The sequence below is a fragment of the Panicum virgatum genome, chromosome 1K (assembly GCF_016808335.1).
Source record: "Panicum virgatum strain AP13 chromosome 1K, P.virgatum_v5, whole genome shotgun sequence".
In the NCBI taxonomy this organism is placed as follows: Eukaryota; Viridiplantae; Streptophyta; class Magnoliopsida; order Poales; family Poaceae; genus Panicum; species Panicum virgatum.
The window spans coordinates 35,455,641-35,481,658 of NC_053136.1; the positions used below are offsets into that span (position 1 = coordinate 35,455,641).

General features: G+C 46.0%; 1 pseudogene; it reads right to left on the bottom strand.

The window, feature by feature from the left end:
• Nucleotides 1-16,725: 16,725 nt before the first annotated feature.
• LOC120704424 lies at nt 16,726-21,728 on the bottom strand (annotated as a pseudogene).
• Nucleotides 21,729-26,018: the final 4,290 nt, after the last annotated feature.

Consider the following 26,018-nt stretch of genomic DNA (forward strand, 5'->3'; position numbering starts at 1 on the left):
AGGCGCTGCGGTGGCGGTCCCTGGACGGCGGCTCCTCCTCCATGGACCTTCTCGCCGTGGACGCCGACGAGCGCTGGTCCTTCTCCTTCTCTCCTCTTCTCCTCCTCCTCTTCCTCTACACGCCTCTATCCCTCACGGCTCTCTTCCTCTTCCTCTCTGGAATTGGTGGCGGCGCCCAAAGGAAAAGCAAGACCGGGCTCTAGGGTTCCCAGCGGCGGCCGCGGCGGGCTATATAGGCGGCAGTCTAGGGCACGGACGCCGATGGACGGCTGGGGCAGCTCGGCGCGGACACTCGGGACGCGTGGCTCGCATCTAGCCGCGGCGCGGGGGATTGGGCTTGGCGCTGGGCGAGCAGGCGGTCAAGGGAGCAGGGGAAAAGCAAAAAGAGGCGGTTCAGGCGGACAGGTGCTAGCTGGGTGGCGCCTCCACCGATTTGGCGTGGAGTGGGGAGGGCGCGCGCGCGGTGCCGCGCTGGCGGCGTCGAGGAAAAGGCGAGACGGAGGAGGAAGAGGAACAGAGGAGGGCGGCTGCCAGGTGGGGTCCGCCTGTAAGTGGCTGGAAGGGGGAGATGGCGCTGGCTGGGCCTGAGGGGAAAGGGTGGTGCGGTTTGGGCTGGTTGGATTGGGCCGGTGTGGAGTGAAGGGCTTGGGCCGCGCGGGTTGGATCACAGGATGGCAGGCCAGGCTGGTTTGGAGTGTGCTAGGCCTTTTGGCCTTTAGGGCGGCTTTTTTAAGTTTATATTTTATATTTTCATTTTTTACAAAAATATATTTTCGTTTTCGAAATTTACATAAATATACCCCGGCCGCCCCGATGCCGGGCGGCCGGGACCTGGTCGACCCGCTACGGGGTGGCATATGCTTTTCAGCAAAAATTTCGCGAAAATTTTTGCAGAAAAGCCCCTGGAGGACCGGTCGCCCAGCAGCGGGGCGGCCGGCCCCGGCCGCCCGGCAGCAGAGCGACCGGCTCTCCCGCCCTTATATAAGGGTTGGCTGGTCCCCCACTCCTCATTTGCATCACTAAAATTCCAGAAACCAAGAAAAGAGAGGGAGGGAGGGAGAGAGGTGAAGCCCTGCCAGATTTTCGAGCCGGCGACAGCAGGTAACCAAAATTCTTCTACGCTTTACAAATAGATTATGTTGTAATTATTTTTGTTGACACAGTAGATTAGCAATCATTTTGTGATACAATACATTAGCAATCAGTTTGTGATACAGTACATTAGCAATCTGATTGCGCACTTGTGATTGTCAGAGCTCAACATCATGGCCTCCTTAGGATCCACCTACATTCCACGGAGTTAGGTGAGGGAAACAGTCCCCCAAGGAGTCCAGGTGCCTATGTGCTTTTGCGGATCCTTGTGCAAGTTAATGAAATCCAGGGTTTTGGGGGACGATTTTGGCATGAGGTTCTTCATGTGCGAGAATTACGAGTATGATCCGCCCAAGCATTACGGCAAGGATCGAGCAAAGGTACTACAAAACACTATCAGAGTTTGCCACTTTCAGATCTGGTAATGACTTCTAACATGATTTGGGGAAAGACTCCACCGCCTCTATGTGATTTCGTACAGTGGTTAGACACCGAGCAATCTCAGCAGGATAAGGACCATGTTGAGCGTCAAGCAAGGTGGGCTGCACAAAGGTGGCAACGAATGCTGCATGAAGAACAGATGGAGGAAAAGTGCAAGAAAGATCAGGAAGAGATTCAGAAGAGGATTGCAGAAGTGGAACGTCAAAAGGCAGAGGAACGTGAAGCTGACAGAGAGAGGAAGCGAGAGAGGACCCGCCGTGCTAAGGAAGTAGGGCCTGAAGCTATTAGGAAGGGAAAATATCCCCGGTGCACTCAGTAAAGCACCATCATGTAATCCCGGTATTTTACATTTCCTAAGGCATGTCAGGTTTAGTCACAACACGAGGTTACCGTGTTGCATATGCCACTGTTTTTCATTGTTAAAGTACCTAGTTTATAGTAAAGGTCTCAACATTATTTACCGTAGTAGTACGAACGCCTTAGGCCTCTGCTTTGTAATCGTAGCATTGTTTACAAAATTGTATTGCAAGCCGGGAATTTATGGTTCGTAACCTACCTTATCCTTCTATTTTCAGTACACTACATTCAGTTAGCAATCTAATTCAAACAACCTACACATTTAGAATTGCAACCAAGAAACCTTACTACACAAATACCTTCGTATTGTTACATACTACCATCTGGTTCAAATACATATCCATACGTAACGAAATGTAATTATCACATACAGGTGGGAATACATATCCATACATCTGGTTCAAATACATATCCATACATAACGAAATCTAAACGTGACGAGTTCCAAAATCCGGAGGCAATCCATCGGTGGGATTCCCAGAAGGTCCAACCTCGGCACCAGCATTATCTTCATGCATTTTAGAGCACTTCTTGTAAATGTGCCCGTCTGCTCCACACAGGTTGCATCATTTTTTCTTCTTTCCTGCCTTAGACTCATCCATTCCGTTACGGATACGAAGTGTCTGCCGTCGACCTACCCCTCTCCTAGCATCTAGATTGGGAATGTACATTGGAGGGATATTTGGTGTAGTGAATGATCCCAGACTGCCTATGCCATATATCTCATGGCTCCAAGTGTGCACAGCGGTTTCTTTTCTGTAATATTCAGAAACAAAAATCCCAGCTTCCAATCCAGATTCTGAACATGCCGCAATGACATGGGAGCATGGTAAGTGAAGAAGTTGTGGCTTCTTGCATCTGCAAAACACCTTGTCTTCCGGCGTTATCAAGCAATCCTGAACCACCCTTTGTCTGCGGACACCCTGACCTGTCCGCATAAAACCTCAAACATTTGATCCTTTGTGCCCATGGAGACCACTCTGTGATAGTGAGACTTTTCAATCTTTTCTTTCATGTATTTAGTGACCATATTACAAAAAATCACTCGTGGATCATTAAGTAAGACAGCTGCTGCCTGGTACCGCTCTCTGAAGTACCTTGTGCATCCGTACATGATGAACTCAACTATGCCAACAAGAGGAAATCCACGAACATGACGCATTACCATGTTGTAACACTCTGCGTGATTGGTTGTCTCGATCCCATATCGACGCCCACCAGTGTCGTATAGAATTGACCACTTCTCCTTAGGTGCATCTTTGATCCACTGTGTGAAAGGTCCGCCACCTGAACGTCTACGGCTGGAGGTTGAGGCCTGTTCCTTTAGCAGCTCGGCGCACATATTATCTAGCACCTGCCACAAAGCATCGAACTTCCACTGCTGATTCTGAGTGCACAACCTCTTGAACAAATTCATAAGTTCCTGATTCTTGAAGCGCTTATAAAAGTTTGCACCCATATGCCTTATGCACCACCTACTCATAACATCTGGCCATAGAGGAGGTTGTCCTCGACTTCCTTCATGTAGTTGCCTTATTGCTGCTAGAAGACCTGCATGCCTGTCACTAATGAGGCAAACATCAGGCCTTGCAGCAACAACGTGAATCTTCACACGTTCAAGGAACCAGTACCAGCTCTCTGTGTTCTCATTCTCAACAAAAGCAAAGGCGATGGGAACCACCTGCTTGTTGCAATCAACTCCAATCGCTGTCAGTATTGTCCCTTTATATCTCCCTATCAAGGATGTGCCGTCGATACACAGAACAGGAAGACAATATATAAATGCCCTCACACATGCACCAAGGCAGAAGAAAGCACGGAGCAGAAATCCAGGTCCCCCATACAAACTCGGTACAATGTAGGTACTTGCCCAAAGCTTCACAACATCCTTCACAGCTTCAATGCTAGGATACTTTCCCCCCTGCACAACCTTATTCTCTTTGTATTCGTACTCATTACTCCTAATATCCTGTATCACTGGATTTCCAAAACCCTTGTCTCGCCATTCACCTAGCAACGGGTAGTCCTCATCATCTGATGAGTCCCCACATTCTTCCATCATTCGAACCTCCTGGTCTTCATTCTCTACAGCTTCTACTATTCCAAGTATCCGCTCCCCCTCATTAGCTAAACCTTGCGGCTCAGGTTGAATGACGTGCATGTTCTGATCTTCTTTTTCTCCTACCTGATCAGCTATACCTTGCGGATCAGGTTCTATGACATGCATGTTCTGATCTTCATTTTCTTGTTCCACTGCTTGGTTCATATGAGATGATGAACTTGTTGACCCTTCACGGAAATGAGCTGCCTTCTGGTGAATCTAAATTAGCATTGCAAGAGGCTACCCGCGGTCAAGAGCTGCTTGCATGTAAGTCCTCCATTCTTCGGTATTTGTTATAAGCATCAACTCTCAGAAATCCCCTTCAGTTGCCCAATTCGTTACAGTCTGAACGGTTAGGAAATGGGTCTTTGGATTCACATTGAATATCTCATGAAGGCATTTGCGTATGGAACCAAAACTCCTCTCTAAGGGTTTATCTATTCCGCACTCTCTGCGTTCAAAAGCTGATAGATTTACTCCATACGCATCATGAGAAATATAGTAGTCACCATAATGAACTTGAAAACGAAGCTTCCTCGACATATTTGGCCACATAATAATGATATTAAACTAATTGCTAATCTACTGTGTCAACAAAAATAATTACAACATAATCTATTTGTAAAGCATAGAAGAATTTTGGTTACCTGCAGTCGCCGGCTCGAAAATCCAGCAGGGCTTCGCCTCTCTCCCTCCCTCCCTCTCTTTTCTTGGTTTCTGGAATTTTAGTGATGCAAATGAGGAGTGGGGGGACCAGCCAACCCTTATATAAGGGCGGGGGAGCCGGTCGCCCTGCTGTCGGGCAGCCGGGGCCCGCCGCCCCGCTGCCGGGCGACCGGTCCTCCAGTGGCTTTTCTGCAAAATCTTTTACGAAATTCCTTTAAATTTCGAAAATGAAAATATATTTTTGTAAAAAACGAAAATAAAAAATAAAAAATCGCGGCCTTTAGGCAAGGGTTAAGCTTTATCTGGGTTTGGGTTGGACCGGAGTTTGGGTCTAAATCGCGGTCTGGTTCACGGGTCGGAACCGGGGTTAGGGTCGAGGGCTTAGGTCTGAGTTAGGGCAGAGGTTTTGGATTTAATTTGAATGGTTCAATTCAAATTAAATCCCACACAAGTGTTAGAGGCTGAAATTAAATTGAGGGGCACACCTGAATTTAATTTCCATACAATTTTCACACAAGAAAATAAACTCGAAGTGAAATCGAATTAAACAAGGGAGATGTAAAATAAATCCGATTAACTCCAAATATTTCACACTAGCAAAATATTAATCCTTAATTCAAATCAAAGTTTTAATTTACTAGGAATTTAGAGAGATAGAATTGCTACTTAAATGAGTTTATCACAACACTAACACAAAAATTTTTGAAATTCACATTTTTTGACTATTTAACATTCCGGGAAAATCCGAGATGTTACAGAACCCACGTTTAGAGATACGGCCAGCGGATGAACATGCTGTAAACTCCTGCAATTGCTTGTGAAAGAATAAAGAACACACAGGGAATTTTTTCCCAGGTTCAGGCCTCCCGGAGGATAATAGCCATACGTCCTGCTTGTCTGTATATTTTGCGGTTGTATATGAATCAGAGAGTACAAGGGCCGAGCTCGTGCATCAGCTCTGTAGTCTTTTTTTGGAGGAGACGAAGCCGTCCCTTTCCATGCCCCGGGTCTCCTCTTTTATAGTCCAAGAGGGATCCCCGCATTGGGCTGTGCCTTTGTTGAAAAATAAGTAAGGTGTCATCCCTACAGTTGATGTGCCCTTCATGCACGCCCACAGCCTGCGCCGACCACTGACGGGTGTCATTCCCTTCTAGGGTGCCTTCTGTTGGCGTTTCTTAAGTACCCATTTTATTATATAATTAGGAATGGTTTTGGTAATTTCTTCGGGAAGATTCATGTACTAACCCGCCACTTGGCACCTGAACTTGACCGTTTTCGATTTTGTCTTGGATTTTGGAGCATGTTGCATTTTGGTAGGAAATTGGACATTTTAGGAGATGTTTTGATGCAGGGTCACAACACGTGGAGGAAGGAGAAAAATCACTAAGGGATTATGCAAGCCCGCGATCGGAGGACTTCGACATGCAAAAATCAGATTCGGTGTTGCGAGCCACCGAGTACGAGATCAAGCCTCAAATCATCAAGATGGCGGCGGCAAACCCCTTTAGAGGAGATGACACGGATAACCCATATAGACATATCAAGTGGTTCACAATACTATGCAACACGGTACAACAAGACGGAGTTCCGCTAACTTGGTTTAGATGGAATCTTTTCCCATACTCGCTTGCGGAAGAAGCGAGAAGATGGTTTGCACTTGCATCCTTCGAGGTAAAAGGAAATTGGGATGACTTGATGAAGAAATTTTGCGAGCAGTTCTTTCCGTTAAGCAAGGTTCAACATATTCGGAAGCAAGTGATCAACTTCGCGCAAGGAGAAAAAGAAGGGATAGATCAAGCATGGGATAGATTCAATGGATTGATTGAACAAGGACCGAAGCTCGGATTTTCCGGTGATGTACTCTTGCATACCTTTTATTTTCCCCTAACCCCCGAGTGCATGCAATTTGTTCAAATGTGTGCAGGAGGAGATCTCATGGAGAAAACACTCACAGAAGCCGCCCAACTCCTACAAAAAATAAGCAAGGGTGCGGCCATGCGAAGAGATTGGGAAAAACGATGTTCGGCAAGCTCCGAGGAAGAATCTCAAGTGCGGGTGCTTGCTGGAATTTTCAGAAAAGAGATATCGGAAGTGAGGGAAGAACAACCGAAGCATGGAAAAGTCATAGAGATAAACCACGATGAAGAAGCATCGATCCGGAGTGCAACGAAAGACGACCCGGAAAAAAAAGGAAGAACCTTGGGCACTGCCAAATCGCTAAGGGAATTCGAGCAAATGGATTGGATACCAATTGACTTCGGAAGATTGTTCGACAAAGCAAGACCGCATCCAAATCAACGAGGAATGGCGAAGGTGATAGCAGAGGACTTTCCGCCGGATAATCACATGGGATATACATTTGGCAAGTAATCGGCCGGTGATATTATTCGGAAACTTTTTGAAGAAAAAGAGGAAGAGATTGACTTGGACGAAGTGCTGGAGGTCAAAAGAATCATGGAAGTGAAATCGGAATCATCACCCTACACGAACATAGCCCAAGTATATGCGATTGGAAGCAATCAAGGCGAAGGTAATCCATCACCCACACCTCGTGTTGATTGCATGATAGATGGAGTAAAATGTTGCAATGTTCTATGTGACGTTGGCGCCCATGTTAGTGTGATGAGTTCCAAGGTTTATGTTGGGCTTTTTAACAAAACACCGAATCTAGATGCTACAGTCATTAAATTGATCATGGGAGATGGTAGATTAATCAAACCGCTAGGAGTGCTTAGAAATCTAAATGTTGCCATAGCGGGTAAAGATATTCCTACCGACTTTTTTGTGATTAATGCTAGTGATGATGAACATGAAAGCATAATTCTTGGAAAACCCTTTCTCAAATTAGTAAATGTTATTCTATATGTTGGGAAAGGGATTGTCACTTTTGATCTAGATGGAGAGAAGCACACTTTCAAATTTTATTCAAAACAATCTCGTGCTTTACCTCTACCCCTTGATAACGAAGGGGTAGAGAGCATTCGTTTCATTGATTCTTTCAGGGATCCTCTCCAACGCGCTCTGGAGGATGAGGACGCTCAAGATGATCAAGATGGAGAACTAGTAGAAACAATGGAAGAGTTGAAGCCGCAACACGGGAATTTGGAGGAAGAAAAATTTGAAGACATTGGAGAGTTAGATCAAGAAGAGGATGGTGCGCCCGATGTTGAGATGAAGCCGCTCCCCAAGGAATTGAAATATGAATTCTTGGGAGATGGCAAGACTTTTCCGGTGATTGTTAGCGATGAATTAAACCCGGAAGAGATGGAGAAGTTACTGAATTTATTGAAGAAACACAAAAAGGTGATCGGCTAGTCGATTAATGACTTGAAAGGTATTAGCCTCGCTTTTTGCATACATCATATACAACTCGAGGAGCAATACAAGCCGGTCGTAGAGCATCAAAGAAGGTTGAGCCATGCTATGCGTGATGTGGTGAAGAAGGAGATTATCAAATTGTTGAATGCCGGAATAATATACCCCGTGCCACATAGTGAATGGGTAAGCCCCGTGCATTGCGTTCCAAAGAAAGGAGGACTCACGGTTGTGAAAAATGAGAAGGAGCAATTGATACCGCAAAGAACCATCACGGGATGGAGGATATGCATCGATTATAGAAAATTGAATAAGGCAACAAGGAAGTATCATTTTCCACTACCATTCATTGACGAGATGCTAGAAAGGTTGGCAAAGCATTCACACTTTTGTTACCTTGATGGATACTCGGGATTCTTCCAAATACCTATTCATCCAGATGATCAACATAAGACCACATTTACTTGCCCGTATGGAACTTTTGCATATCGGAGGATGCCTTTTGGATTGTGTAATGCGCCCGCTTCTTTTCAAAGGTGCATGATGGCTATATTTTCAGATTTCATAGAAGAGATTATGGAGGTATTCATGGATGATTTCTCGGTGCATGGTACTAACTTTGAAAATTGCTTGGCAAATTTGGAGAAAGTTCTTAAAAGATGTGGGGAGGTTGATCTTGTGCTTAATTGGGAGAAGTGTCATTTCATGGTGAAAGAAGGAATTATCCTCGGTCATGTTATCTCCGAGAGAGGGATAGAGGTGGACAAAGCAAAGATAGAAACCGTGGAGAAATTGCCACCACCTACGGATATCAAATCTTTGAGGAGCTTCCTCAGTCATGCCGGATTCTATAGTAGGTTCATAAAGGATTTTTTCAAAAATCACCAAGCCATTGACACAACTTCTCCAAAAAGATGTGGAATACACCTTCGATAGTAATTGTCTTCACGCCTTTCGAACACTCAAGCAATCTCTCATAAGTGCTCCTATCATGCAACCTCCGGATTAGAATCTACCTTTTGAAATCATGTGTGATGCAAGCGACTACGCCGTAGGAGCCATTCTTGGACAAAGAAAAGAAGGGAAGGTAAATGCTATCTACTACGCAAGCAAGACTCTCAATGAAGCCCAAGTTAATTATGCAACAACGGAGAAAGAATTGCTTGCCGTGGTATTCGCCTTTGAAAAATTTAGATCATACATAGTAAATTCAAAGGTGATAGTTTATACCGACCACGCGGCAATCAAGTATCTCTTGTCCAAGAAAGATGCTAAGCCACGCTTGATTCGATGGATCCTATTGCTACAAGAATTCGATGTGGAGATAAGGGACAAGAAAGGGGCGTAAAATGTTGTGGCCGACCACCTATCAAGGATGTACCATGGAGATGATAGAAAATAACCTATCAAGGACCAAATGAGAGATGATCACCTATATAGAATTCTCGACAAAGATGGTTGGATGAATGATATAATAAGGGCAATAAAAGGGATGCCCTTAGATCACTTGGAAAAGAATGCAAAGAAAAGAGTGATCGCGGAAAGAAGAAAATACTATTAGGATCCACCATACTTATATAGATATGGAGAAGATGGAGTCCTAAGAAGATGCATACCGAGGGAGGAACGTGAAGAAGTTCTAAGAAAGTGTCACTCATCGGGATATGGAGGACATTATGGGCACTTTAGAACTCATGCTAAGGTATGGGCTAGTGGATTCTATTGGCCCGAGATGCATGAAGACGCAAAAAGATTTGTTTCGACTTGCCCGGAATGCCAAAGGACGGGGAATATCTCGCAAAGGAATGCCATGCCGTTGAACTACAACTTGCAGATAGATCTATTTGATGTATGGGGAATCGATTTCATAGGACCATTCGTGAACTCACATGGGTTTGAGCATATATTGGTGATGGTGGACTTTGTTTCAAAGTGGGTTGAAGCTATGCCATGTCGGAAGGCATCAACGGAGGAGTCCTCACACATGATTAAATCGGTAATCTTCCCTCGATATGGCATCCCGAGAATCTTGATAAGCGATGGAGGAACACACTTCACGGCCAAAGACTTTGGTAAATGCTTGAAGAAATTGGGAATTGAACATAGAGTGTCCACGGCTTATCACCCCCAAACAAACGGACAAGCAGAAACTTTGAACAAGCAATTGAAGGATATTTTAAAGAAGACCGTGATAAAAGGAGGAAAAGATTGGTCGAAGAGACTAGATGATGCGCTATGGGCATATCGTACGGCACACAAAACCCCGATTGGTATGGCTCCTTATCAATTTGTTTATGGAAAAACATGTCACTTGCCGGTTGAGCTAGAACATAAGGCGTATTGGGCGATGAAGGAGATGAACTTTGATGCGGAAGCCGCTGGAATTAAAAGAAGAATCCAAATAAGCGAATTGGAGGAGTTAAGATTGAAAGCGTACAATAGTGCAACAATTTACAAAGAAAGGATGAAGAGATGGTACGACAAGCGATTACAAAACAAGGAATTCAAAGAAGGATACAAGGTCCTACTCTACAATTCAAGGTTCAAACTCTTTAGCAAAGGAAAATTGCAAAGCAAATGGGACGGACCATACGTCGTACACTCGGTTTCACCTACGGGAGCGGTGACAATCATGGATACGAAAGGCGACCAATATGTGGTGAACGGGCAGCGACTAAAGGTATTCTTGGAGCCCGACGTCGTGCCCCTTCATTACATCGACATATACACCATGGATGAGGAACCGGAACGTCAAGCCTAACGACGTTAAGCAAGGTAAGTTTGTAAATATTCTCTTTTAGATTTTATTTTCGTAGTTTTATTTTTATTCTGGATGAACTTCGAGTAAAACATAGGCTTAGAATTTGTTGGTGGGCACCTCGGAAAAAGTTGGAGTCCAGGGGGCAGAAAAACCCCCTGGGCCGGCCGGCCCAACACCCCTAGGCCGGCCGGCCTGAGCCCTCTCGTGCACATCTCGGTCTTGATTTTTGGTAGGTACGAGATAAGGAAATTTTAAACCCGTGCTTTATAGATTTCGCATGCCAAAAATGCAGAGATATTGGACTTCTCGTCCAAGTCTTTTCAGGACTTAAATGGAGGCGCAGTTTAGATCAATTCTCTCATACTTTTCAATCTACACCACCACCTCGTGAGAGACATCGACAATAGCCGTTCCAGCGAGCGCAAGAGCCATGATTGCAGCGATGGAGATCAAGGAGGGGGGGGCATGGCGCCCGACACCCCCACGCCAAACCAGCAGATGCATAGCTCCACCTCGGCAACCGGTGCGCCGCCCCTCCTTGTCGAAGCAAAGTGATGTGAAGCGAAGCTCCCTCCGAAGAAATTTAATACCCAAGCACGGATGAGAGTCGGAGGGAAGGGCCCTCTGTGGCGCAAGGAGAAGCTAGCTCAAGGCCAAAGGGTGGTCGTCGTCATTAGCGACGAGGGCGAGGACGAGAAGCGACAAGACAATGAGCCACCCGCACCTAGGCGTTCCTTGCGCCTTCTCGGAGTTAAAAGAAAAAACTACATCGAGCACACCCCGGAGTCAAAGGACTATGCGGGGGACAGCGATTGGGAGAGCTACATGAGCCCCGGTTCATGGGGCGCCGCCGGTCGAGACTACGACGATGATTGGCCGGGGTGGGCCGAAGAGGAGAAAAGAGAGGATGACGACCCCTCCAGAGGTGACCGCGATAAGGGGAAGAAGAAGGACGACGACGAGCCCGAGGACGACGGCCCCAACCGCGGCGGCCATCACTTCGGGTGCTGTTTCAAGTGCCGCAATGAAATCGCGGATCTCTGCGCCACCATCGATAGGTGTCACGATCAACTCGTGGCAATGGATAGAAGGATTAACGACATCGAGCGCTTGGCCGAAAAAGATAACAACTTCCTTCTCCGCAACATAAGGAAGTTATTCGGGATGGTCGGAGATCTACGAAAGCAAGGAGGAGGAGGGCGCCCTAGGTGCAATTGCCCTAGGTGCCGTTGAGAACACCGACGAGCGTCACACCCGTCTTTTATATCATTGCGACGAGGGCGCCGCATAATCTAAGCATGGGGGAGAGGTGTGACGGCTTGTAGACTGAATTTTGTTAGTCTTTGTTTAGTCGAAAGTTCTTCATCTTTAATTTTGTTTGTGTGAGAGTCATAGTCTAGCGTTGTGTGCTTTATTTTTTCGCATGTGTGAGAGTGAGTCTTAAATTAGTGTTGAGTCATGAAAATGAAATAAAAAGAGTCTTTGTTTTTTTGTTAAATTGTTGGATCATGCAATTTTATTTATGCATTCAGTTTTACTTTATTTTCTTTAAAGCAATTGTTCATGAGCGTTGTCATGAAAATTAATTCTTATTTGTGGAGCTTAGTAAATTATTCGTCCATGTTAATACCCACACTTGAGCTTTAATCTAGCGCTTGGTTTTGATTACGCTTATGAGTAAGGCATGATTTGGAGGACTTTAATTTCATAAAAATAATAAAACACCTACAAACATAAGGTTGATCAAGTTCTTGACAAGTCGAGAGTAAAAATCCTATCATCCACAAGCTATATTCGTTCCACCATAAGCATTGGATGTGCATTGAGTTGAGTTAGGATTTCTTTCTCTTGGGAGTTTTAATTTCGAGCAATGATCATGTCCGTATTTTTCATCTCTGAATTGCTAGCCCCGTCAATATTCGGTAATGAGAATTCCTCATTAGAAGAACTCATGAGATCTACCGGATTCTAAAACCCGAACCCGAGATTATCTTGTTTATTATCCTTTTCCTTGACCACAACCCAATTATGAGGATACATTCTGTTCCTGCGCATGAGTTGTATAAAAAATAATTTTGGGATGAAGAAAGGAAGGAGTACTAGAAAGACGGACCGAAGCCGAGCTGGGAAAGCCCCAGGCCGGCCGGCCTACACCCCTTGAGCCGGTCGGCCTAGGCCCCTCTGGCCTCGGCTCGGGCTCCAAAAATTCAGGGAGCCACTTCGAAGATTTGCCTATCTATGTTTTATAGAAAGTGTCCTATGAAAAGGTTCGGAAAAGAGAAAGAAAATTCGGGAGAAAGAAAGGGAAAAAAATGTATGAGAAGAGAAGAAAATAATAAATAAAGGGATTCTATGGTTAGAGAAGTGCAAATCACTTTGTTGTTTGAGAACAATATCCTCAATTCCAACCATGTGCAATCCGACAACGAGGACGACGCTTGTGCCTTGAAGTCAATCTTTTTGTATGCCTTTGCACATGTCCACCATTCTAAATCTTCTTACCCTTGAACCCCTTACATTATGGAGAAACTCTCATGATCATTGGCTCGGAAGGTAAGCAATCATTAGAAGGTTTTCTTAATTTGACAATATATGTATATACTTTGCTAGCCTCACCTATAGCCCCACTTTATACTTGAGAGACTTTTGGGAGATGAGAGTTTGCAAATAATAATAGGATAGCCACTTATATCGAGAGACATGAAAGGACTTGTGCAAGAATTTTTGGTCTAACCTTTGTTGCAGGGTATTTTGCTTCTAAAAACTAAAAAACCCTCCGAGGATGGCAAGAAAAGCAAGTGTTGTTAATATTCAAGTTGCCGGCTAAAGGTAAGAGTCGTGGAGTAATATTGGATGAGTTTTTAAATGCCCATGATATGATTACCCTCGCTGCTCCTCTGACCTTTGTTTGAAGAAATATTGTTAGACTTGTTTGCATAAGTAAGTTTTGCAGTTTGAGAACTCTCGAGCAACCCATGGAAGGACTTGATGATTTGATTTGCTCTAGGACGAGCAAAAGCTAAGCATGGGGGGACTGTTGGCGCTCCTTAAGTACCCATTTTATTATATAATTAGGAGTGGCTTGGTAATTTCTTCGGGAAGATTCATATACTAACCCGCCACTTGGCACCCGAACTTGACCGTTTTCGATTTTGTTTTGGATTTTGGAGCATGTTGCATTTTGGCACGAAATTGGACATTTTAGGAGATGTTTTGACGCAGGGTCACAACTGGGCTAAAATGAAGAATAAGGAGAAGAGCCCGCACGCGAAAGATGGAGCCGAAAGGGGCCAGAAGGAGCCCAGGCCGGCCGGCTTGGAGCCCTTAAGCCGGCCAGCCTAGCCCATTCCAGGGCCCAATCGGCCTCAACTTTCTTCAGCGTGAAGTACTCGTCAACCCTAGCCGGTGTTTTACCAAAACCATCGATCAGAGCTGCCTATATATGCCCCGAAGCCGCCATCAAGAAGGGAGAGAGCATCCAGAGACGATTTCCAGAGATCCATTCGAGTTAGACACAAGAGAAAAGCGACACCGGAGGCCTCATCGTCCCTCGGCGCCGCTGCAAGTTGGAGGACAGCAAGGGATCCATCCCTTGCCGGAGATTTCGTCACCATGATCGACTACGCTTCGCCTAGCTTCATGGGGTAAAGTCCTCGTTTGTTCATGGGGTTGTACAGAGATCTTGAGTTGTAATTGCCGAATCCTTTATGAGATTGATCTATCATGATTCTTGTTGATGATGCTTTGATGCTTAATAGATCGCGACTTGGCTTTGGGTTTGCTTTGCTCTTGCATGGTTTACTTAGATTACATCAACTATCGTGTTCTTGTTATTCGTTACCGATTATCCTCCTGTAGTGACAGTATACGGGAGGGAAAGGTTTTGATCTTGGAACACACTTTTGGTAGATTAGATCCGTTCTTTGTTGCTCGGCGATTACATCTCTAGTGATCCTAGACCCTATGGACAAATGCTCTTCATATCTTGTGCACACACCTATCATTGCTCACTAGTCTAGATTAGATTAGATTTGTTAGATTAGATCTATTTCACACTCAATCACTCAATATAGATCTTTTACCAACATTATTAGTGCTTAGTTAAGCATAGTAGAATGTTTGTTCTGTGGATTGATAAATCTTAGGGGAATACTCTAAGAGAAAAACTACACGATCCGTGCGCTTGCGGTACATAAATTGGAGCTCTAAGGAGCGTCAACACCTTCACACCTCCTCCTCTTGATGCAGTTACATGTATTTGGATATGAGTGGCCAGAGTTGTCTCATTGAGACCCGTGACCAAGTGGGCTGGGGGGAGAGAGAGAGAGGGGAGTACTTTTAATGACCCAGGATGGTGGTGCGTGGTGCATGCATGCATCTCCATTAGTGGGCATACATCTGCACCCCGGGTGTGCATGTTGCCTGCGCCCACATTAAGTGGGGAGAGAGAAATGAGAGAGAGAGCACATGATTGCCCTCTCTTTTTATGACATGTCTTGTCTTGGGCTATCCTGACGCATGCATGCGGGCATGCTATCCACCTGCACGTTTGCAGGAGCTATTCAGAGACGACTGCCCTGGGTAGGGGCTACTAGTGCTCCTGTATTGTCAATTGTTGCCTTCATAGCGAAGGAAGCTCCTCTGCGACTCCGAGGTCCTATCCCGGGACCGTCCCTGGGTGGCGAGCTGCACCCCGGGGTCACCTGATACGGCCAGCTCCGGATTATCCAGAGCTCTTGGGATCTGTGAGTTAGGTGGCCCCACTCCAAGGGCCACCCCCTTGCGTAGTCTTGCGTCTCCATAAATCATCTGCCAAGGGGACTCCCGTTTCCTGTACGCCGACACCCGGTGTCCATGCGTGGACCCCGTGACTGGATTTATCTTCTCGCGGAATTTAAGCTTCTATACCTTCATGCAAACAATCATATCCGTTGGATCTATATCCAAATCCTTCCTTCCCCTTCTTCTCAACATGTATTGTAATGGTTACGGAGCCTCAGTACCACCTGAGATTCTGAGTTTGACTCCTCGTGCAGCGAATATTCAAGTATTTGTCGGCTTTGTGCTTTCATTGACAGACGTCATTTCCATCGACAGCAAGATTCTTGTGGTGACTTCATCAGTCTCGAAAATTTGCCGACCAGTCGTTGGAGGTGCTCATTAGAGTAAGATTTGCATACGTACGTTTCGAAGGAGTTAGTGTGCGTGCATTGTGAATGTAGCAAACCTGCTGTACCGAGCACGGATCGTAGAGCGGCAGGGTCGCGTGCGGCCTGGTACCTGTAGGACTTGTGTACTTCAACGCATCTCTGTTTGCCGGTCGCATCCAATATTTAAATGCTTCAGAAGTATTAAATGTAGATTAATGATAAAATATATTCCATAATCTCTAGACTATTTTGCAAGATAAATCTATTAAGCCTAATTAATTCATAATTAACACATGATTACTGTAGCATCATATGGGCTAATTATAAACTAATTAGGCTTAATCGATTCGTCTCGCAAAATAGCCGGAGGTTCTAAACTTAATTATATAATTTTAAATTTAATCCTCCCAAATAGCCTAAAAATATCACAGGGTTAAACTTTAGCCTCTAGAATGCGCTCATGACATGCAGTGGAGCTGGTATACTCGATCCTAAATGCGCTGATGACATCTGCTGCTCTGCATTCAGATCTCCTCTTCAGCTAAATTGAAATGGTGTCTCATCTCTATTTTCTGCACTTCCGCTACCACTGTACTCATTTTATGGTAATCAGTAATCCAATTTTTCTATGAGCTAAATAGCAAGCAGATATAACATCCGTCACTGAATAAGCCACAAAAGAATGAGGTAAAACGCACAGCTTCATGTATACTTCTCTAAGATTTCTTAAACTTTGCTGTTTTCAGTAGAGGCATTAAGAAACTGCAAGCTCGATACACTTGTGCACCTGTTTTCTCACAAGTAACTTTCAGTAGAGGCATTAAGAAACTGCAAGCTCGATATGAGGAAAACTTTCCTATTTTCTCACAAGAAACTTCATTGGTTTGCTGAATATTGGAAAATGATGTTGTGTTGTCACAGAATCAGTGTCAGTTGCATCCTTGCTGCAACCTAACCAATCTAAAGTAAGTGCCGGAGGGACCCTTGCCCATGAGGGCCGCATGTGTCCCCTCCTCCACAATCATTCCCCTATCAAGCACGGCGATCATGTCGCAGTTCATGATGCTGGTCAGCCTGTGCGCCACCACTACAGTTGTCCTGCCGATCATCACTCGGTCTAGCGCCTCTTGAACCACATTTTCTGAGCTGCTGTCCAGCGCACTCGTAGCTTCATCTAGTAGCAAGATGGAAGGGTTTTTCAGGATGGCGCGAGCGATCGCGACGTGTTGTTTTTGCCCTCCCGAGAGCTGAAAACCTCGCTCGCCGCACCACGTGTCATACCCATCCTTGAGGTTGCTGATGAATTCGTGTGCATTTGCAGACCTCGCAGCATCCTCGATTTCTGCCTCGCTTGAGGTTTCCGTACCATACACAATGTTCTCTCTAATTGTGCCTGCAATTAGTGTTGGCTCCTGGCTAACCAGCCCAATGTGTCGCCGCAGTGCCCTGAGATTATAAGTTTTTATGTCTCTACCGTCGATCTTCACCACCCCTGCAAGTGGGTCGTAGAATCGCTCGATATAAGTGCAATGATGGTTGACTTGCCAGAACCGCTTTGCCCAATAAGTGCCGTTGACTTGCCTTGGGGTATGCTCAAGGAAAATCCTCTGAAGATGACTGCATCTGGCCTTGATGGGTATGCGAAATCAATGTTCAGAATTTCCACCTCGCCTTTGATCTTCTCTGGCTTGCATCCATCAGGACTGTCAGGGTCGATTTCTGTTTCCCGGTCAAGAATAGCAAACAATGAAGCAATTGCAGCCGAGCCTTTAGCAAGATCCGTTGTTGTGCTACCTGCTTCTGCAATCACACGCCCTGTGGTCACTAAGATCATGTAGGTCTGCATGGGCTCCCTAGTGTTGATGTGGTGCTCGGCCATGAGCTTGCCGCCATACCAAAAGTAAAGTGCCCATGAACATATCATAAGGGCCAAGGAGGTGCCCAGGCCAAGTCCTGAAAACCATGACTGCCGAATGCTTTCCTTGCGTGGCCCACTCTGTGCTTGCTTGAAGAGGCGTAGGATGCAGGCTTGGGATGAGAAGGCAATGACGGTGCGAACGTTGGACACAGCTTCAGCAGCCAGCTTGCTACTCTGAGACTGTGCTTCTACTGACTTCTTGGACATGCTCTTTAGCAAGACATTCCGAGTATAGAAGCACATGATGATTAGAGGCTGCACTGCTAACATGGCAAGCGCTAAACGCCATGCAATGGCCAAGCCCATGGTGCAGGCGATGAGCACCGCAGAGCCGGCTTGGACAAGCAGAGCCATTCGGTCACCCACGAGTGACCTCACCTACAACAAAAAATTTACAATGCTTTGATGAAGTTTGATTCTTTTTCAAGTACGATCACAAACTTTAGCCATTGCCTATGTACATACCGCATTGGAATCCTTGGCTAGCTGCGAGCAGATGGCACCAGTAGAGTTCTCTTCACGATCAAACCACCCAATCTCAAATGTAAGGACCTTTGCTAGCATCTGTTCCCTGATCCGCTTTGTGAGGTATTCGCCCATGACACCAAAGCTGTAATGCTGTCCGATATTGAGCAAGAACGAGAGCACCGCAAGAGCGACAAACAAGAGAACGAAGACCCTAGTTTTTTCCTTGATCTCGGCATGATCTGCCAAGAAGTAGACTGAAAACATACTCCCCATTCCATATGCTTGCACGGGCTGGATGCCTCCAAGCACAACAGCACTGAAGCTCCCGATTAGCATCTGCTTCCACTCCGGCATGTTAATCGTAAGCAGCCAGCCTTCTGAAGGATGGGACAGGAGGCATTGATGATGACTTCTCCATGCTGTCATCGTTTCCTGCATCTCCCATTAACCGTCCTGGGCCGGACCTGCTAGCCAAAGATAATTCCCTGCTCATGTTGTTGTCTCTGTTGGATTGTCCAGCAGCAACAGATGTACTAGCGATTCTGCTGATCTCATGGGCCTCATCATCTAAATCTCTGGTCTGCTGAAGACGAGTGAGAGATGTGTAGAGGCCATTCTCAATAGCACTGAGCTCATCGTGGGAGCCCAGCTCTTTGACTTCACCGGACTGCATGACAGCGATCATGTCAGCACTCCGGATGGTGGAGAGGCGATGCGCAACAACAATAGCTGTTCGACTCGTAGAGGCCAGGTCAAGCGCCTCTTGCACGATGCGCTCCGACTCCGTGTCCAGTGCGCTCGTGGCTTCGTCGAGCAGGAGGATCTTGGGCGACTTCAAGATTGATCTGGCTATTGCAATCCTCTGCTTCTGCCCGCCGGACATTTGGACACCACTCTCACCCACCTGTTGTTATTATTTCTGAACTGGTTAGTACTATTATCACAGTAAGAACATGAGCTCATATTTCACAGTAATCACAGTAAGAACTAAGAAGTACTTCCTCTGTTTCAAATTGCAGGTCGTTTGACTTTTTTGACACCAAGTTTGACCGCTCGTCTTATTCAAAAATGTGTGCAAACATAATCAAATTTAAATCATTCTTGAAAAACTTGTATTCATAAAACAAACCACAACAAAAAAATAATGTTTTGCATAAATTTTTGAATAAGATGAGTAGTCAAACTCAGAGTCGAAAAAGTCAAACGACCTATAGTTTGGAATGAAGGGAATATATATCTAGAGGCTCTTTTACGGTGCACAATACTACTATTTGAAATCATTTATCTAGAAAGGCAAAACAATCTATATTTGAATTTGAAATCGAAAAAAGTAATCACTAGTAATAGGTAATTAAGTAGTGCGCGATGAAAAGATACATTACTTGTGTGTCGTAGCCCTGCGGCAGCTGGGTGACGAAGTCGTGTGCGTTGGCCGCCCTGGCCGCTGCGATGACCTCCGCCGCCGTGGCGTCTTCCTTGCCGAACCGTATGTTCTCCATTATCGACGCCGCCAACAATGGCGGCTCCTGGCTGACGAGCCCCATCTGCGAGCGCAGCCACTTGAGCCGCAGCCGCCGAATGTTGATGCCGTCCAGCAGGACCTCCCCGGATGACGGGTCGTAGAAACGCTCCAGCAGCGCGATCACCGTCGACTTCCCCGAACCGCTGCCGCCGACCAGCGCCACCGTGCGCCCCGCCGGCACGTGCAGGCGGAAGCCGGCGAGGACCGGGCTCTCCGGCCGCGACGGGTAGCGGAACCCGACGTTCCTGAACTCCACCTCCCCGGCGACATTGGGCAGCTCCTCGCCGTCGTCGCTCCCCGAGTCGATCTTGGGCACCCGACGGATCACCTCCCGGATCCTCTCCGCCGCCGCGCCCGCCTCGGAGAAGTACTTGACGTTGGATAGCCCGCTCCCCAGAGCCCTGCACGCACGGACGGTTGATGCCGCTGGTTCGTCAATGCCAATGGCGCCGCCGCCATTGTCGATCGATCCTCACCGATGAATACTATTCACGTACGTACAGGCCACCGTTGACGATGGCGTAGGAGACGGCGAAGACGGTGCCGCCCGGGTAGCCGTGGTGCACGACGAGGCGGCTGCCGTACCAGATGTTGAAGGCCCAGATGGCGAAGGTCACGCCGGCGCTGCCGAGGGCGACGCCCTTGGCGAGCCCCTGCCTGACCCCGAGCCGCACCGGCTCCTCGAGCGCGGCGGCGAACCGCGCGGCGGTGCGCCCCTCCGCTACCGACGCGTACACGGCGCGCGCCGACGACACGACCTGCTCGGCGATGGCGCCCGGGCGCCCGTACCGGTCCCTGATCCGGCGGGCGGTGCCGGCGAGGAACCGGCCGTAGACGACCCCGGGGACGACGAGCAGCAGCGCGGACGGCAGCGCCGCCAGCGTGAGCCGCCAGAGCACCGCGAACCCGAAGGCGTAGCAGCCGACGAACAGGGTGGCGTTCATGGCGAAGTTGGGGAGCTTCTCGGCCAGGGCGTCCTGCACGGCGAGGCTGTCGCTGGAGACGCTGGTCACCACCTCCGACGTCGTGCCGGCTGCCCGGAGGTCGAAGTACTCCATGTCCTGCCGGAGCACCGCCCGCAGGTACCTCGCCCTCATCCGCGACGCCTGCCGCTCCGCCGTGCGCGCCCAGCAGTAGCCCTCTGATGAGTGACACATGGAAGATGGAACGAACCGTGCCTCAATAATTCAGAGTTGAGACTGATCGATCCTCCTAGCTCTGAAATCTGAAATACCTAGGAACGCCATGAACCAGGAGACGCACGCCAAGAAGACGAGGTTCCTCGTGCTCTGTGATCGATCATATTATCAGGATCCACCGATCGAGTGGGATGCAAGCGATAAGCAAGCTTCCTCGTCAGTCTCCGGTGATGCTGACGAGTACCTACCTACCTCGTTGATCCTGGATGTGAAGTCCGGGACGAGGTCGGGGCCGCGACCCAGGTCGTTGGTGAGGCGGATGTAGAGGAGCAGCGTCGCCGGGAGCGACATGCCGTCGCCCATGGCGCCCACCAGGCCCAGCACCATCAGAGCCACGTCCGCCGCGTCCGCGTGCATGAACACCGACATGAACGACGACGGCCGCGCGCGCGGCGCTTCCTTCTCCCCCGCCGCCGCCGCCGTTGCCGCACTGCGGCTACCCATGTCCGGCTCCTCCGGCGAGCTCGCGCGCATCGCTACTAGCTAGCTAGGCTGGCGGCTAGCTTGTTGTGCTGTGATGACGCGCGCGCGGGCTGCTTGAGCCGGATCGGAGTTGACTTGAATTTTCTGCGGCCTCGATGCGATCGATGCGGGAGGATTTCGATCTTGGCGTGGCGAGTCGCGACTTGCGTGAGCGCATCTCGATCAACTGCTCCCCAGTGGCATGTCTCGAGTAAATAAAGTAGTAGATGACTCACAGGTCATCACGACGGAGACATGGACGGGGTCCTAGCTAGCTGCTGCCTGCATTTGCGCACAGGTAATAAGGTGAACGAAATCGTTGAGGTCGAGCTAGGTAGTACTGACATCTCTCTTTTTTTTTTTTGAGCGAACGGGCACAAGAGTGTGTCTATTTCATTATTTTCATTGATGAAGAAGGAGAGTATAGCCGGAAGGAGAGTTAGCTAGTACTGACATCCATGCGAACTCGAACTCTATAGTTTTTTTACTAGCAGCATTGGTCAAATTATACGCAGGCATGTACCGGGGTTATGTTCATCTTGTCACGATTCGGTCTGTAATTGCCTCACTAATATTCACGCGTGTGTGCTAATTAATAAGAACAATGACCAACCCCTGTGTTGAGATACATGCATTGTGACTTGTGAGGCCAGTCTCAGTGGAAGTGTCATCGACACGGTTATCAAGACTGAAAATCTGAGAACTGTACCAGTGGAGTGTCATGGTGATGATACTCTTCTCACATTTCATGACACTCATCTCTCCTCATATTATTGGTACATGCTAGTAAATTTAATGTCCATGACACTCATATAACACTTCTACTGAGATTGGCTTGAGTCTCACTAGTACAGTGCTGGCACCTTATTTTTTGTGTGCTGGCGGTTCATTGCCGACCATCAGCATAAATGCCACGTATTTATTTTGACAGTCGACATAAGCAACTGCCAGTACAAATCGATTTGTACTGCGGTTGGCTTAAGCGGCCGCCAACACAAATACGAGGCATTTGTGTTGGCAGTCGTTTATGCCGACCGCCAGTACAAATAATTTTTTAAGAAAAAAATCAAATAATTATTCATATGAAGTTGGATTCGGATGAAGACAAAATTTATATGAAATTTATAGAGATCGATGAAATCTAAAACTTTGTAGTTAACAATATTTTTGATCAAGGCGGTTTACTAGGCCAAATATTTGTTACTATTTCTTAAATCAAATTTTAAACCTTGTATCCAAGTTATAGACAACCTAAGATGAAAATAAACTTTATATCCAAGTTATAAATTTTGATGAGATCTAAAACATTTAGTTCATGATTACGTATTTACTAGGACAAATGTTCGTTTCTGAAATCTAATTGTAGAAACAAAAATTTGAATCTTCAAAATTTTTAAACAATCTCGGATGAGGATGAACTTTATACCAAAATTGTAGTGCTCGACGAGATAAATTTTTAATTTAAGATCATTTAGAGTGTCAACAAACACATAATATAAGATTTGAAAAATCGATATTAAAAGAATAGCATATGGTGGGAAGACAATTTAATGCGTAGGTGAGATTGTAAAAATGTAGTACTGGTGTCAAATGATGGAACCGTTGGCTGTAGATGCCTACTAAAATATAAAATTATTTTTCATTTTAGTTTTGCATTTAAAAAAAATTAAAATGGTCGGAATTGATTTGTGCTGGCGGGAGATTAAAACGACCGCCAGTACAAATGCATTTATGCCGGCGGTCGTCCACCCGTCATCTCAAATATTGATTTGTGCTAGCACAAGATTGCTGGCGGGTGTTAAAACCGCCAACACAAACATATTTTAACCGCCACTACAAACGTTATTTATAGTAGTGCTTCTTTGTGTGCTAAGCTCAGTACTTAAAGTACGCTAAGCTCAGTAACTCTGTTCTAAAAGTCAAGTATAGTCACATTAGTATCTGCATGACACTTTGGTGGCAAGCAGTACCACTGAGATATGTCTTCATTGTGCTAGAGCTATAGTAGGTATCAACCCTTTTTTAGCGTGGGCGAGCGGGCCATGCGGACAAGCGCAGGCTAGCGCAGCGGGAAGGGGCCTCCAGTGGAGTTTTTTTTAACCTATTTTTAAATCATTTTAAAAATAATCCACGAACAAATATTTGCAGACTTAATCCTTTCGGTCACGCCGGTCTGTGTTAGCTGACAAAAATATGCTATCGCGCCACATGCATTGGCGTGACAAGGTATGCCATGTTGGAGCGTGCACGAAGTGTCTCACAACGCATAGTCCACATGTCAAATTTGTCACGCCATTCCCATCAGCGTGTCAATACAGTTGTCAATACAGTTCTGTCACGCTACCCCCACCATCGTGACAAGGTCCGACCTTAAAAAATTATATCTTTTTCATACGAATTCGGATGAAAATAAATTTTACAGAAAATCGTAGCTCTCAACAAGATTTACAGCTTTCTAGTCTTGAGTTTTTTCATTTAAATTTACTAACTATTGAAATAATTAATTTAAGATTTAGACAACATACTAAGCATTTGTATCTCTCTCGGATCATGGTTCCACCAATTAAGCTCTAGATAATATTTTATATATGAAATGACATAGAATAAATAATAAAAATGAGAAATTTATATAAAATAAATAATCAACTATGGTTTGATTTCTCATAGACTAGAGAACATTTTCAGTCGCTAGAAGTGTCTTTTTTTTTCAATTATCTTTCGTCCGTCGTCCGACACCCCCCTCCCCATGTTTCATCTCGCGGCTCGCGGCTACTCGGTTTTCGTTCTGCCGGTTTTCAATTTCAGACTAGGGAGTCTGGTCTGCACGGCTTTGATTGTTTGTGTGGAGAATATCTTATACTTGAAAATGATTTGTTTAAGCCCTCCTTTACCCCCTGGATCCTCCTTATAACTTTATAGAGTATAGAATGATTCTTGGTGGAAGGATCCTCGTTGTCCACACAATCAACCAGAGTGACATTTTTGTACTGATCATTGATTTACAGCTATAAAAACCTGAAGGCTGAACTTCTTGCACCATGAAAACCCATGTGGCCAATCTGTTCTTTTCCCCACCCAGTTCTGTTCGTTCATGTTTGATTTCAATCCACATATTCCACAATGTTTACCTTTTGTTGCCACTCCAAAGTAGAGGAGGCTCAGGCTGATGTGTTATGCACATAGTAGGAGAGGTGACAGAGGAGTATCACTAGGACTTGGTCCTTTTGGTTTGGTGGTATCTTGCTGTGCAGCAATTCCACAAAAGCAACGGCTTGGATTCATAAAGATGCAGAGTACCTTTTCCCAAAAAAGAAAAAAGATGCAGAGTACTACCTGCAAAGCATAACAGTCATTAAAGAGTAAAGTAAAAAGTTTGCAGGATATGCCCAAACATTAGGATTCGGTGCTGTGCAATAAGGTCAGTCTCAGTGGGAGAGTCATAAGAGTGTCATGTATATTAAATTTGATAACATATACCAATAGTATGAGGAGAGAAAAGAGAGGAGTGTCATGAAATATGAGAGTAATGTCATCACCATGACCTTCCACTGGCACAGTTTTTAAGATTTTAGTCTAGATAACTGTGTCGATGACACTCCCACTGAAACTGGCCTAACAGTTATTAAGATTCGGACTAAAAGCGAAACAGTCATTAAAGAGTGATGTGTCCGGCGTTAGCAGCGGTGCTGTGCAATTTGCTGATTTCTATCCTTTTCCTCAATTGGAACCTGAGTCTCGATCTCTGTCCCTCCCGTCTACCAAACAACAGTGACTGGGATTTGCAATCAGATTCTGAACTTATCTTGCCCGCATCCGCGACGCCTGCCGCTCCGCCGTGCGCGCCAGCAGGAGCCCTCTGAGTGACACATCGAACGGACAGTGCCTCGATCAGTTCAGAGTTGAGACCGATCGATCCTCGTAGCTCGGAAATCTGAATTACTACCTAGGAATGCCATGAACCAGGAGACACACGCCAAGAAGACGAGGTTCCTCGTGCTTTGTGATCGATCATATCAGGATCCACCGAGTGGATGCAATGCAATTAAGCAATAAGCAAGCTGCCTCGTCAGTCTCCGATGATGTATGCTCACGTGTATGTGTTTGCACCCTTATATAAGGGTTGGCTGGTCCCCCCACCCCTTATTTGCATCACTAAAATTTCAGAAACCAAGAAAAAAGAGGGAGGGAGGAAGAGAGGCGAAGCTCTGCCGGATTTTCGAGCCGGCGACTGCAGGTAACCAAAATTCTTCTACGCTTTACAAATAGATTATGTTGTAATTATTTTTGTTGAAACAGTAGATTAGCAATCAATTTAATTATTGTTAGGAGTGATTAGTGGTACATTTAGGTGCAGTTACTTGTAATGATTAGCGTTGATACATTACATTTAGTGTTAGATTAAGTATTAGAAAGTACTAGAAAATTGTTAGAGAAATATTAGAAAGTCTTAAAAATTGGAAGATAATATTAAATTTTTTAGAAAATGTTAGAAAATTGTAGAAAATATTTTGTTGAAACAGTAGTTTAGCAATCAGTTTAATTATTATTAGGAGTGATTAGTGGTAT